The following is a 9,715-nucleotide window of genomic DNA, read 5'->3' on the forward strand; positions in this document are numbered from 1 at the left end:
CAACTTCTGTGGCCCACTCCAGTGAGAGCGCGGCCGTAGCCGCCATACGCGTGCTAACAAGGTGCATGAGCGTGGCCGCAATCTACGACCGAGCGGCCAGGGCAGCCCAAACGGCCGTTGTTGCTTCTCAGGTGGCGGCAGCAACATCTACCTCAGGGATAGCAACTGGCGAGAGCGGCACAAGAGCTGTTCGTTCCCCAGTGGCAGACTTAGCCCTGATGGAGGCCACCCACGACCATGTCGAGGCCGCTCACGCCCAGCTCATGGCTGTCATCGCACAAATTGAATGAAGCTTCTCCAACAGTGGTCAGCAACCCACGACCAAAGAGTTGGCAATCACCAAGAGCGTTCGAGCAGCCGCCCGTTTCTCCGCCGCATACCTTGCAACGACGGAGCCCGTCCAAGCCTAAATTGCGGCCGCCCATGCATAGCTCGCGATGGCCTTTTCCAAAGAGATGGCGGACGCGGGTGGCGAGATGCTTGCCAAGTATCGTGCGATGGATGCCATGAAGCCCCTTCCCACTACAAAAAAAAGACACATCCGTTAGATTTTGGGCCGAACGAATTTTTTTTCTGTCATACTTATGACACTTCTATGACGATAATTGTGACAAAACCCGGTATCATCATAGATGTGGTGAGCTCCTACTTCTATGACAAAAAATCTTGACAGAAAATGGGCTTTTCGTCCTGGGAAAGACGTAGGCGCAGCTGCATGACATTCTTTGGGCCATCCATGACGGAAAAAACCGTGGTAGAAGCGAGGGCGAGGAAAATTTCAGGAAGTTCCTAGTTATGGTGGGTGGTCGGGGGCCGAGCGATGTGCATTTCTCTAATGCGTGTGCGAGGCACTGGGCTCTAACTGAACCCGAGGTCGGCGGTGGAGATGAACAGTATCCGGTGGAGTCCCGTTTTGCGGTACGCCACACCCCTCCCGATGAACATGACCCCCATTTCGACCGTAGCGCTCCAACACAAGTCCGTTTCCTCCGTTTTGCGGTGCACCACACCCTCCCGATCAATAGGACCCCGTTTCGACTGTAGGAGGTCCAACACAAGTCTGTTTCCTCCGTTTTGCGGTACGCCAGACCCCTCCCGATGAACACGATCTCATTTCGAATGTGGCTGGTCGAACACAAGGTCGTTTCCTCCATTGTGCGGTATGCCAGGTCTCGTTTCCATCGGCTGTTCCGTCCAGGCCGGTTGGCTCCCACGCATTCCGTTGCCTCCTCATGAACACGATGACGATGCTATTTCTCCGTTCCAACCCAGCCATGTACACGAGCCCTGGCCATACGTATGCGCGAGTAGGCATTCGAGACCCCGCCCGTATGTACGTACGTGGCCGTATTTTCTTTCTTGCACCCTGGCCGCTGTGCGTACGTGTACATGCTACGTGCGCGCCTCTACTACGACACGTGCACGCCTCTACTATGACACGTGCGTGCCTCTACATCGACCAGTATGTACGTACACGTTCACGACTAGAATGACAACGCTACGTACGCTTCGACCAGCTGGGTCCCGACTGTTAGGCACTTCCTTGCGTGCGAAGATGTAGCTGGTGGATCCCAGCAGTCAGGGGGGCGAATCATTTCTTGTCCGGACGCACTTCCTTGCGTGCAAAGATGTAGCTGGTGGGTCCAACAGTCAGGGGGGAAACATTTTTTTCGCGAAATATGGTGGCCCGTCCGGTGGGTCCCTGCTGTCAGGTGGAGGAATCATTATTTTCCGCGTAATAAGGAGGCACTTCCTTGTTGCGACCGTGGACCCAGCTGTCAGCCTCTCCACATACAGTCCACATCCGATGGAAGTCGTTCCTTGACCATGTTGACCATGCCGCACCGAGAGCACCAGGGCGGTGGACATTGGCGAGGCCTAGGAAGGGGATGACGCGGAGTCGGGGAAGATGCGGCAGTGCAAGCCCGCGCGGAGAGGAGTACGAGGGTTCACTGGTTCGGCTGCAGTGTGAGGCTGCTGTCGCTGCAGGGCCTGGCCAGCGGTGGGAATAGTAGGGGGCGGTGAGGCCTCCGCAGCAGCACAGCCGGCCACGGGAGGCAGGAGCATGCGGCACGACCGGCGCTGGTTTGGGCGGCTGAAGAAAGAAGACCAGAGGTTGAAGAAGCACTACGACCGTTGGATGGACATCATACGGTCACTGGAGCTAGAATCGTTCATATTGACTAAGTTGACAAAGCCCTTCGTCCCCGTCAACTTAGTAGGCCCACAAGTCAGCCTCCCACCAAGGTGGGTCCCAGCTAGTAGGGGGAGTATTCATTTTTTTGTGCGTAATAAGAGGCACTTCCGGTGGGTCCGAGATGACAGTGGGGGGAACGTTTTTTCATGAAATACGGTGGCCCGTCCGGTGGGTCCCAGCAGTCAGGGGGGAAATGATTTTTTTGCGAAGTACAGTGGCCCGTCCAGTGGGTCCCTGCTGTCAGGTGGAGGAATAATTATTTTGCGCATAATAAGGAGGCACTTCCTTGCGGCTGCCATGGACCCAGCTGTTAGCCTCTCCACGTATAGTACTCTTCCGATGGAAGTCGGTCATTGACCACATTGACCACGCCGTGCCGAGAGCACCACGGCGGTGGACGACGGCGAGGCCTAGGAAGGGGACGACATGGAGCCGGGGAAGACGCGGTAGTGGATGCCCCCGCGGAGAGGAGTACGAGGGTTCACTGGTTCGGCTGCGGTGTGAGACTGCCGTCACCGCAGAATAACAGGGGGTGTGGATGAGTGGAGGGATGGCCTGGCCAGCGGTGGGAGTAGTAGGGGGCGGTGAGGCCTCCGTGGCAGCACAGCCGGCCATGGGAGGCAGGAGTAGGCGACACGACCGGCGGTGCTTTGGGCGGCTGGAGCAAGAAGACCAGAGGTTGAAGAAGCACTACAGCCGTTCGATGGACATCGTACAGTCACTAGAGCTAGAATCGTTCATATATTAACTAAGTTGACAAAGCCCTACGTCCCCGTCAACTCAGTAGGCCCACAAGTCAGCCTCCCACTATGGTGGGTCCCAGTTGGCAGGGGGTATTCATTTTTTTGTGCGCAATAAGAAGGAACTTCCTTGCATGCGAAGATATAGTTGGTGGGTCCGACCTGTCAGCGGAGGGAACTTTTTTTTTCACGAAATACAGAGGCCCTTCCGGCGGGTCCCAGATGTCAGGTGGAGGAATCATTATTTTGCGCGTAATAAGGAGGCATTTCCTTGTGTACGGTCGTGGACCTAGCTGTCAGCCTCTCCATGTACAGTCCAATTCCGATGGATGTCGTTCGTTGAACACATTGACGCCGCGCCGAGAGCACCAGGATGGTGGACGATGACAAGGCCTACGAAGGGAATGACACGGGGCCGGGGAAGACACGGTAGTGGCTGCCCATGCTGTGGAGAGTACAAGGGTTGACTGGTTCGGCTGCCGTCGCCAGAAAATAACACGAGGTGTGGGTGAGTAGAGGGATAGACAGGCCAGGGATGCGAGTATGATGGGTCCGTGAGGCCTGCCTGGCAGCACAGCCGGCCACGAGAGGCGGGAGCAGCGATTCCAACGGCGCCGGTTTGGGCGGCTGGGGCAGGAAGATCAGAGACTGAAGAAGCACGATTTCCGTTAGATTGACATCTAACGGTCTGACGCTGGTAGAGTCGATTGTTAACTAAGTTTCTTTTTTGTGAAACCTTGTGTATGCATGAACTTAGTAGGCCCATAGGTCAGCCTCCAAATTTGTGGCAGACAACATAGAGCCCATTTTCTATTTTTTAATAATTTGGAGCCCATTTGCTAATACTTAAGTAATTTATTACAACCCATTTTCTGCCCAGAACCATGGTCAGAAAGTTCAACCTTATTTTGCATATTTCAGTGGAGTCCGAACTGTTGTAATCCCGAAATGATAAATATTTTTTAAGAACTTATTGATTTGCCCAAAAATCGTTTTGTTTTTGTAAGCAAATAAGACGTGGGACAATTGAGTTGGTTTAAGGGAAAACCAATGGTAAAAAATCAGCGCTGGGAGGGAAAACAACAACAAAAATAAGGATGTAAATATGAAAAGGGAAATTTATGTATTTTCAATATAATGATACGTGTATATGAACTAGTAAAACTATAGGTAGAGATTAGAAAATGGATGTAGGACATGCGTTTCAAGAGGAAAATAGAACTGAGTTGTGTGTTTGATTCAGTAAAAAAATTGCCTGCAGATGTTATAAGACAAAATATAACTAACGCTGGCCGGCCAGAGGCTAGCAGATACCTGCTGGATCTTTGTGCCCCGTTGTCGTCATGGGCTGGGCCTGTTAAAAACAAAACCAAGCCTGGGCAGTCTACAACCCAGTTGGAACTTGCTCGACCTGAAAAAATAATATACGTGCTCAATAAATGAGAGAATTCTGCAAGTACAGACTGATAACTGGAATGCAACAGGGATATTGTTTTTTCATTGTGATAATAAGTGCATGCACTTGTTTCAAAAAAATTGGAGAACTGGGAATTCGAATGGCAGGTGCTTATGCTACCCATGAAATAAAAATCACGTGCGTGAAAATTCGTTTCGAAACAAATGATTCAACTTTATATCCACGTCGACCCTCGGCATGATGGTTGGAAGCAAATGCAAGTTCATACCAAAAGGTCATTAACAACAATACCAACTTGCGGACGACAAGGTAGTACAAGTACCGATACCAAACTAACTTATAACCTTTTTACTGCTGGCCCTAGTGTTCGTCTGGTAGAAAATCTTGCAGAGGACCAGCTCCCGCTCCTTCTCTTGCTCCAGGTCCCCAAGGTGGTACTGGTGCATCACCCAGTTGGTCCTCTGCTGGTCGAAGTTCTTGTTGGTATGCAGCACCAGAACCTTTTTGCTGCTCGTCTGCCGACCATTGACCATCACCAGCAAGGTATTGCCGGTCTTGTGCCACATCGCGCGCATGCCGCACTCCGACTGTATCTTGCGACGCGTCCACGTGCCCCTTTTGAACGCCCTGGAATTGCGCTGGAAGAAATGCTTGCTTAGGCCACTCAGGGTGATACCTGCAGTATTGTCGAATACATGTTTTAGTGTACGTAGTTGGCATTTTCATAACATCTTTGGCATGTTGCAGTCACTTGTTTCACTTTTTATTAGCTGTCAAATTGTAATTGATTCACCAGGTCTGCGCCTAAATAGAAAAATAGAGCTATAAACAAAGGAATATGTTTGTGCAAGTAGACGGCCGATCGGTGTCTTACCTGGAAGTTTCTCAGGTTGGGTGTAGCTTATGCCCAGCTCGCCGTCGATGGTTGGTATGAACAAATCAATGAGAGGGTGAGATCTCACGCTCTCAGCACTCACTTTGGCCTCAAGGTGCTCGATCAGCTCCTGATCCGTGGGATCGAACTTGACGCCACCCGGCAGCACCGGCCAATCCTTCTTCGACTTGCATCGGTTAATTCCAGTTATATGGTACTCAATGTATGATTAATCGACTGTTTTAAGTGAATGATGAAAGATTTTGACAGATAAGTGGTACTCCAAATATGAAGTCCAGAATACCCGAACACGCTGCCGGGATTCTTGTGTCACCTCACGCGCAGCGTGTTGTCACGTCAATTCAATGTGTGGACATGATGAATAATTTGACCGATGTATAATAGTACTGCTACTGTACTACTTACTAGTCATATTTAGTGTCACATTTTAACCATAGGTTAACTAACAAGTACGCACTTGAAGCCTAATTGATATATATATATATACATACATACATATATATATATACATATATATATAGGATGGGTCTATTCTAATAATACCCTTAAAAGTCTTATTCTGATAACACGGGACCTTATTCTGCTAACACCCTATCTTCTTCTGCTCGTAGCTTCTCCTCGCGCCCCTACCCACCTTCTTCTTCCCATATCCTTCCGGGCCGCACCACCTTCCTTCCTCGAACCACCACCTCCACCGCCGGTCGCCAGATCCAAGCCTCCGAGCGCCCGACCCCGAGCCCCCACCCACGACCAACTCCACCCACGACCAACTCCACCGCGCCCCTACCCACTTCCCACGACCAATTGATCAGCGATGTAGGTGGTGCCGGCATGCCGCCGCCGGTAATGGCAAGCAAAACCGCGCGCCCGACCCCCGCGCTATCCCGGCCTCCTCGCCGGATCCCTCGACGGCCACCCCTCAGCTAGATCTCACAGCGGCCTCCCACCATTGGGACACCCGTGATTCGATAGGGCACTGACCGGATCTGAGCTCCACAGGGTCAAGTACAACCCACGATGGAGTTACAGGCAGCGCCGCCACTGGCCTCCGGCCAACCGCTCCATCCCCTCGACTACCATCTCGTTTGACCACTCCCTTTCCTCAACCTCCATCTCGGTCGCCCCCTACCTCCTCTCGACCTCATTACCGCCCAGCCCCACTCCCCTCCCTTGCGGGATCCGCTGCTGGGTACAACAAGCCATGACCGGAAACTGTCGACGTGCAGTTCAGAGTTTGCAAAAATCTTGGTACTGTAGCTCATCGCCGGCTGCTGATGATGCTACAGCGAGCTGCAGGAGAGCTCTACCCCCGACGCGGCGTGGAGCTCGCCGGTCCATGGCGTGCAGTTCGCCGGGCCATGCAGTGCGGTTCACCAGCCTGCGGAGGCTGCACAGGTGTACAATGGAGGATGGTGGCGCCGATGACAGAGGCGGCGCGTAGTCCTCTCGCCCCTCGAGTCAGGACAGCAGCGGTGCAGTCACCAGCCTCGAGCAACCACTTCCCGTCCCGCAGCTAGCGCCACCAACTAGCGAGGATGCGGGAGCAGCACCTCCCTGCTCACCTGATGGATCCGTCCCCGTGCACTCCTCTGGTTCCACCCACTGGAGCAGAGCATGGCGGCAAGCCTTCCCATGGTCGCACCTCCGCCTCCCGTCAGAGTCCACATGTGCGTATGCAGCTCACCTTCACTTTGCCTACAGCTCTCTGTAGCCTCTCATGGTGTCCGCATCTATTGCTTCTAATCTGCACGGCGGTCGGCGTAGAAGCCACCGGCATGGAAGAAGGCCAGCGCCGGCAGCCGCTCCTCACCCTGTGAGCGCAGGCGTGTCCTGTACGAGCGCAAGACGAGGCCGCTGCCCATGTCGCAGATGGTGAGTTTCAGAACTTGCAGCTCGCCCGCAAGTGGCTCGTGGTTCGCGCAACTCGAGCGTGCAGCCCACTATTAATGTTTCGCGTGAGCGTCGTGGTGTCCGCCGACGAAGCAGCTCCGACCTGGTCGATGGGGCACTGCAGCCCACATCGCACAACAGTGTGCCCCACTTCCTCCTACATGCAGTACACTATCACAGCCAGGGGAGAGTGATGCACTGAACAGCACCTTCTTGACGCTTTGCTCATGCTGCTTGCTTCAGAGCTTGGTGAACAGTTCAGAACTTTTTGTGTAGATTTGTGTGTTTTTTGTGCAGGTCGCATGCGTGCCAAGTCGAGCTGTGTGTGTTGTGTTGGACAAGATGCAGTACGGACGGTGATGCCGTGCAGCTCATTTGGGATGTGTGGTTCGGCAGCCCCCTGATACATCTTATTTTGCAGTTTCTTGCTGTGTTCCGTGATCTATGTGCTGTGTTGGGTCAGAGTGCGAAGGGAAATACGACTTACGTCCGGTCCAGAGCTCCTCCCTTCTATTCGAAAAAAGGTTCACTGGGTGTGCGTCTGCCGCTCGGCGTGCAGCGCGTGCAGTTCGCTATTGTGGGAATTGTTGTTGTTGGAAAATATCTGTAATTAATTTGTTGAGAAGTTCAATTAAAGATGCATGAATGGTTTCATTTTCATGGAAAAATGTCATCATTCAGTCCACTTCGAGGAGCCCTGTGATTCACTCTATTATGTAGGAAAAGTGTGATTCAGTAGTTGAAAATTTGATGCAGTTTATTATATCAAACTCTGTGGTTTGCTACACTAATATCATCCCCGCATTTTTTTGTAATTTATTGGTAAACATCCTATTTTTTCCCTTGCAGCACACCTGTCTTGTTTATGTATTTTAGATGCATTATAAATGAAAAAAATGAGGAAAAGACAAAAAGATGCAGCTCACTTGCCTTGACTAAGGAGTACACACGTGCTTTTATAAACAAAAATAGAGAGAGACAAAAAGAAAAATATGTACTTCACTTCAACTCATGATGCACTTTAATTTTTCCTAATCCGAGTTGCACTCATCCCACCTCTGTATCGTTGTTCTCCAGAGAGACCTAAAAAGAAATAAAATACTATAGAAAAAAGATCCAAAAAATGACAACGTTCACTTAAGACTTGTGTCACCTAATCTCTGCGGTCCACTCTATTCATAAAAAAGTTAGAAGAAAAAGGCAACAAAAACTCGCCTATGAAAACAGCAACAAAAACTCGCCTATACTGAAACTTCGCGGTCCACCATCGAATGGTTGTGTGTGTGGCTGTTTATAAATAATGAAAATATATAGAGTATATGTTTTGAAGCTCACTTTGTTCTCCCACGTGGTTCATTATAAAATAAAACTCCTCTATTGTTCACTATATCAAATGCAACGCTGCAGTGCGTTTGGCCCTCCGATGTGGTTTACTTTTGAGAGTGATGGTGTTCACTTGTGCCCAACATGAAAATGCAAAAAAAATAGTGAAACAACAATAGTAAAAAGTGGTTCACTTCGATATATGTCGTGGTTCACTTGCCCCGTCTCTGCGGTCCACTCGTTCACAAAAAATTGAAAAAAAAGACAACAAAAACTCGTTTGAGAAAATGTACGTCCGACAACAGAAATCATGAAGTTCACTTGACTCTCTGATGCAGTGCGATTTTCGACAGAAGCAGTGCGGTTTTCTGTCGGATGAAGTTCACTTGTCGATTTGGGGTGTCACGAAAAACACAGTGCCCGCATTTTGGTAATTTAGAAACTGCTCTTAAACCGTAATGAATTAGAGAGAGTGTTCTACATGAAAAAGCTGCGCCTCGTCAATATCTTCCCAACGGCGTATCATTTGCATCATTCTGATGAGCAGTTTGAAAAAAATTCGCGAAAAACAACCGCTTCCACATGTCGTCCGTCGCATCGTTTTCAAAATTAATTTAAAACCGTAAGAAATTTGAAAACAAGTTCTACATATGAAAGTTGCGCCCTGTCCATAGCTTTCCAACGACATATTACACGTCTCGTTTCGACAAACAGTTCAAAAACTGGAGTGAAAACAGTACCAAAAATTGCAAAATTTTCAAAAAACGTAATTCCGCGATTTAGTAAATTTGAAACTGCTCTTAAACCGTATGGAATTAAAGAAAAATTTATATATGAAAAAGATGCGGCTCGACGATATCTATCCAACGGTGTATCGTTTGCTTCATTTCGACGAGCATTTTAGAAGAAATCACGAAAAAACGCTCGCTGCCACTCGTCATGGGCCGCACCATTTTCAAAACTGCTCTTGAACCGTGAGGAATTTCGAAAAGTGTTCAACATGTCGAAGTTGCGCCTAATCCATAGCTTTTCAACGGTATATTACATGCCTCATTTCGATAAATGATTAAAAAATTAGAGCAAAAACAATACCGAAAAAATAACGCGTGCAGTTTTTTCGACGAGAAGTTCACTCGTGTGAGTACTGCAGCACACTTGGTTCAAAGAATGACGTGCACTTGCGTTCAGCGTGCAATGCGGAAGTGGTGCGCAGAATAGTTATTCTGATAATATTAGCAGAATAGACCGTCTGT

At 49.9% G+C, this 9,715-nt stretch overlaps 1 long non-coding RNA gene across 1 annotated transcript; it reads left to right on the top strand.

The window, feature by feature from the left end:
• The first annotated feature begins 5,856 nt into the window (after nucleotides 1-5,856).
• LOC119276914 lies at nucleotides 5,857-7,799 on the top strand. The gene is made up of 2 exons (XR_005136855.1): nucleotides 5,857-6,916; nucleotides 7,014-7,799. It is a non-coding gene; the product is annotated as an uncharacterized LOC119276914 (long non-coding RNA).
• The last annotated feature ends 1,916 nt before the right edge of the window (nucleotides 7,800-9,715 follow it).

This window comes from Triticum dicoccoides, chromosome 3B (assembly GCF_002162155.2).
Source record: "Triticum dicoccoides isolate Atlit2015 ecotype Zavitan chromosome 3B, WEW_v2.0, whole genome shotgun sequence".
In the NCBI taxonomy this organism is placed as follows: domain Eukaryota; kingdom Viridiplantae; phylum Streptophyta; class Magnoliopsida; order Poales; family Poaceae; genus Triticum; species Triticum dicoccoides.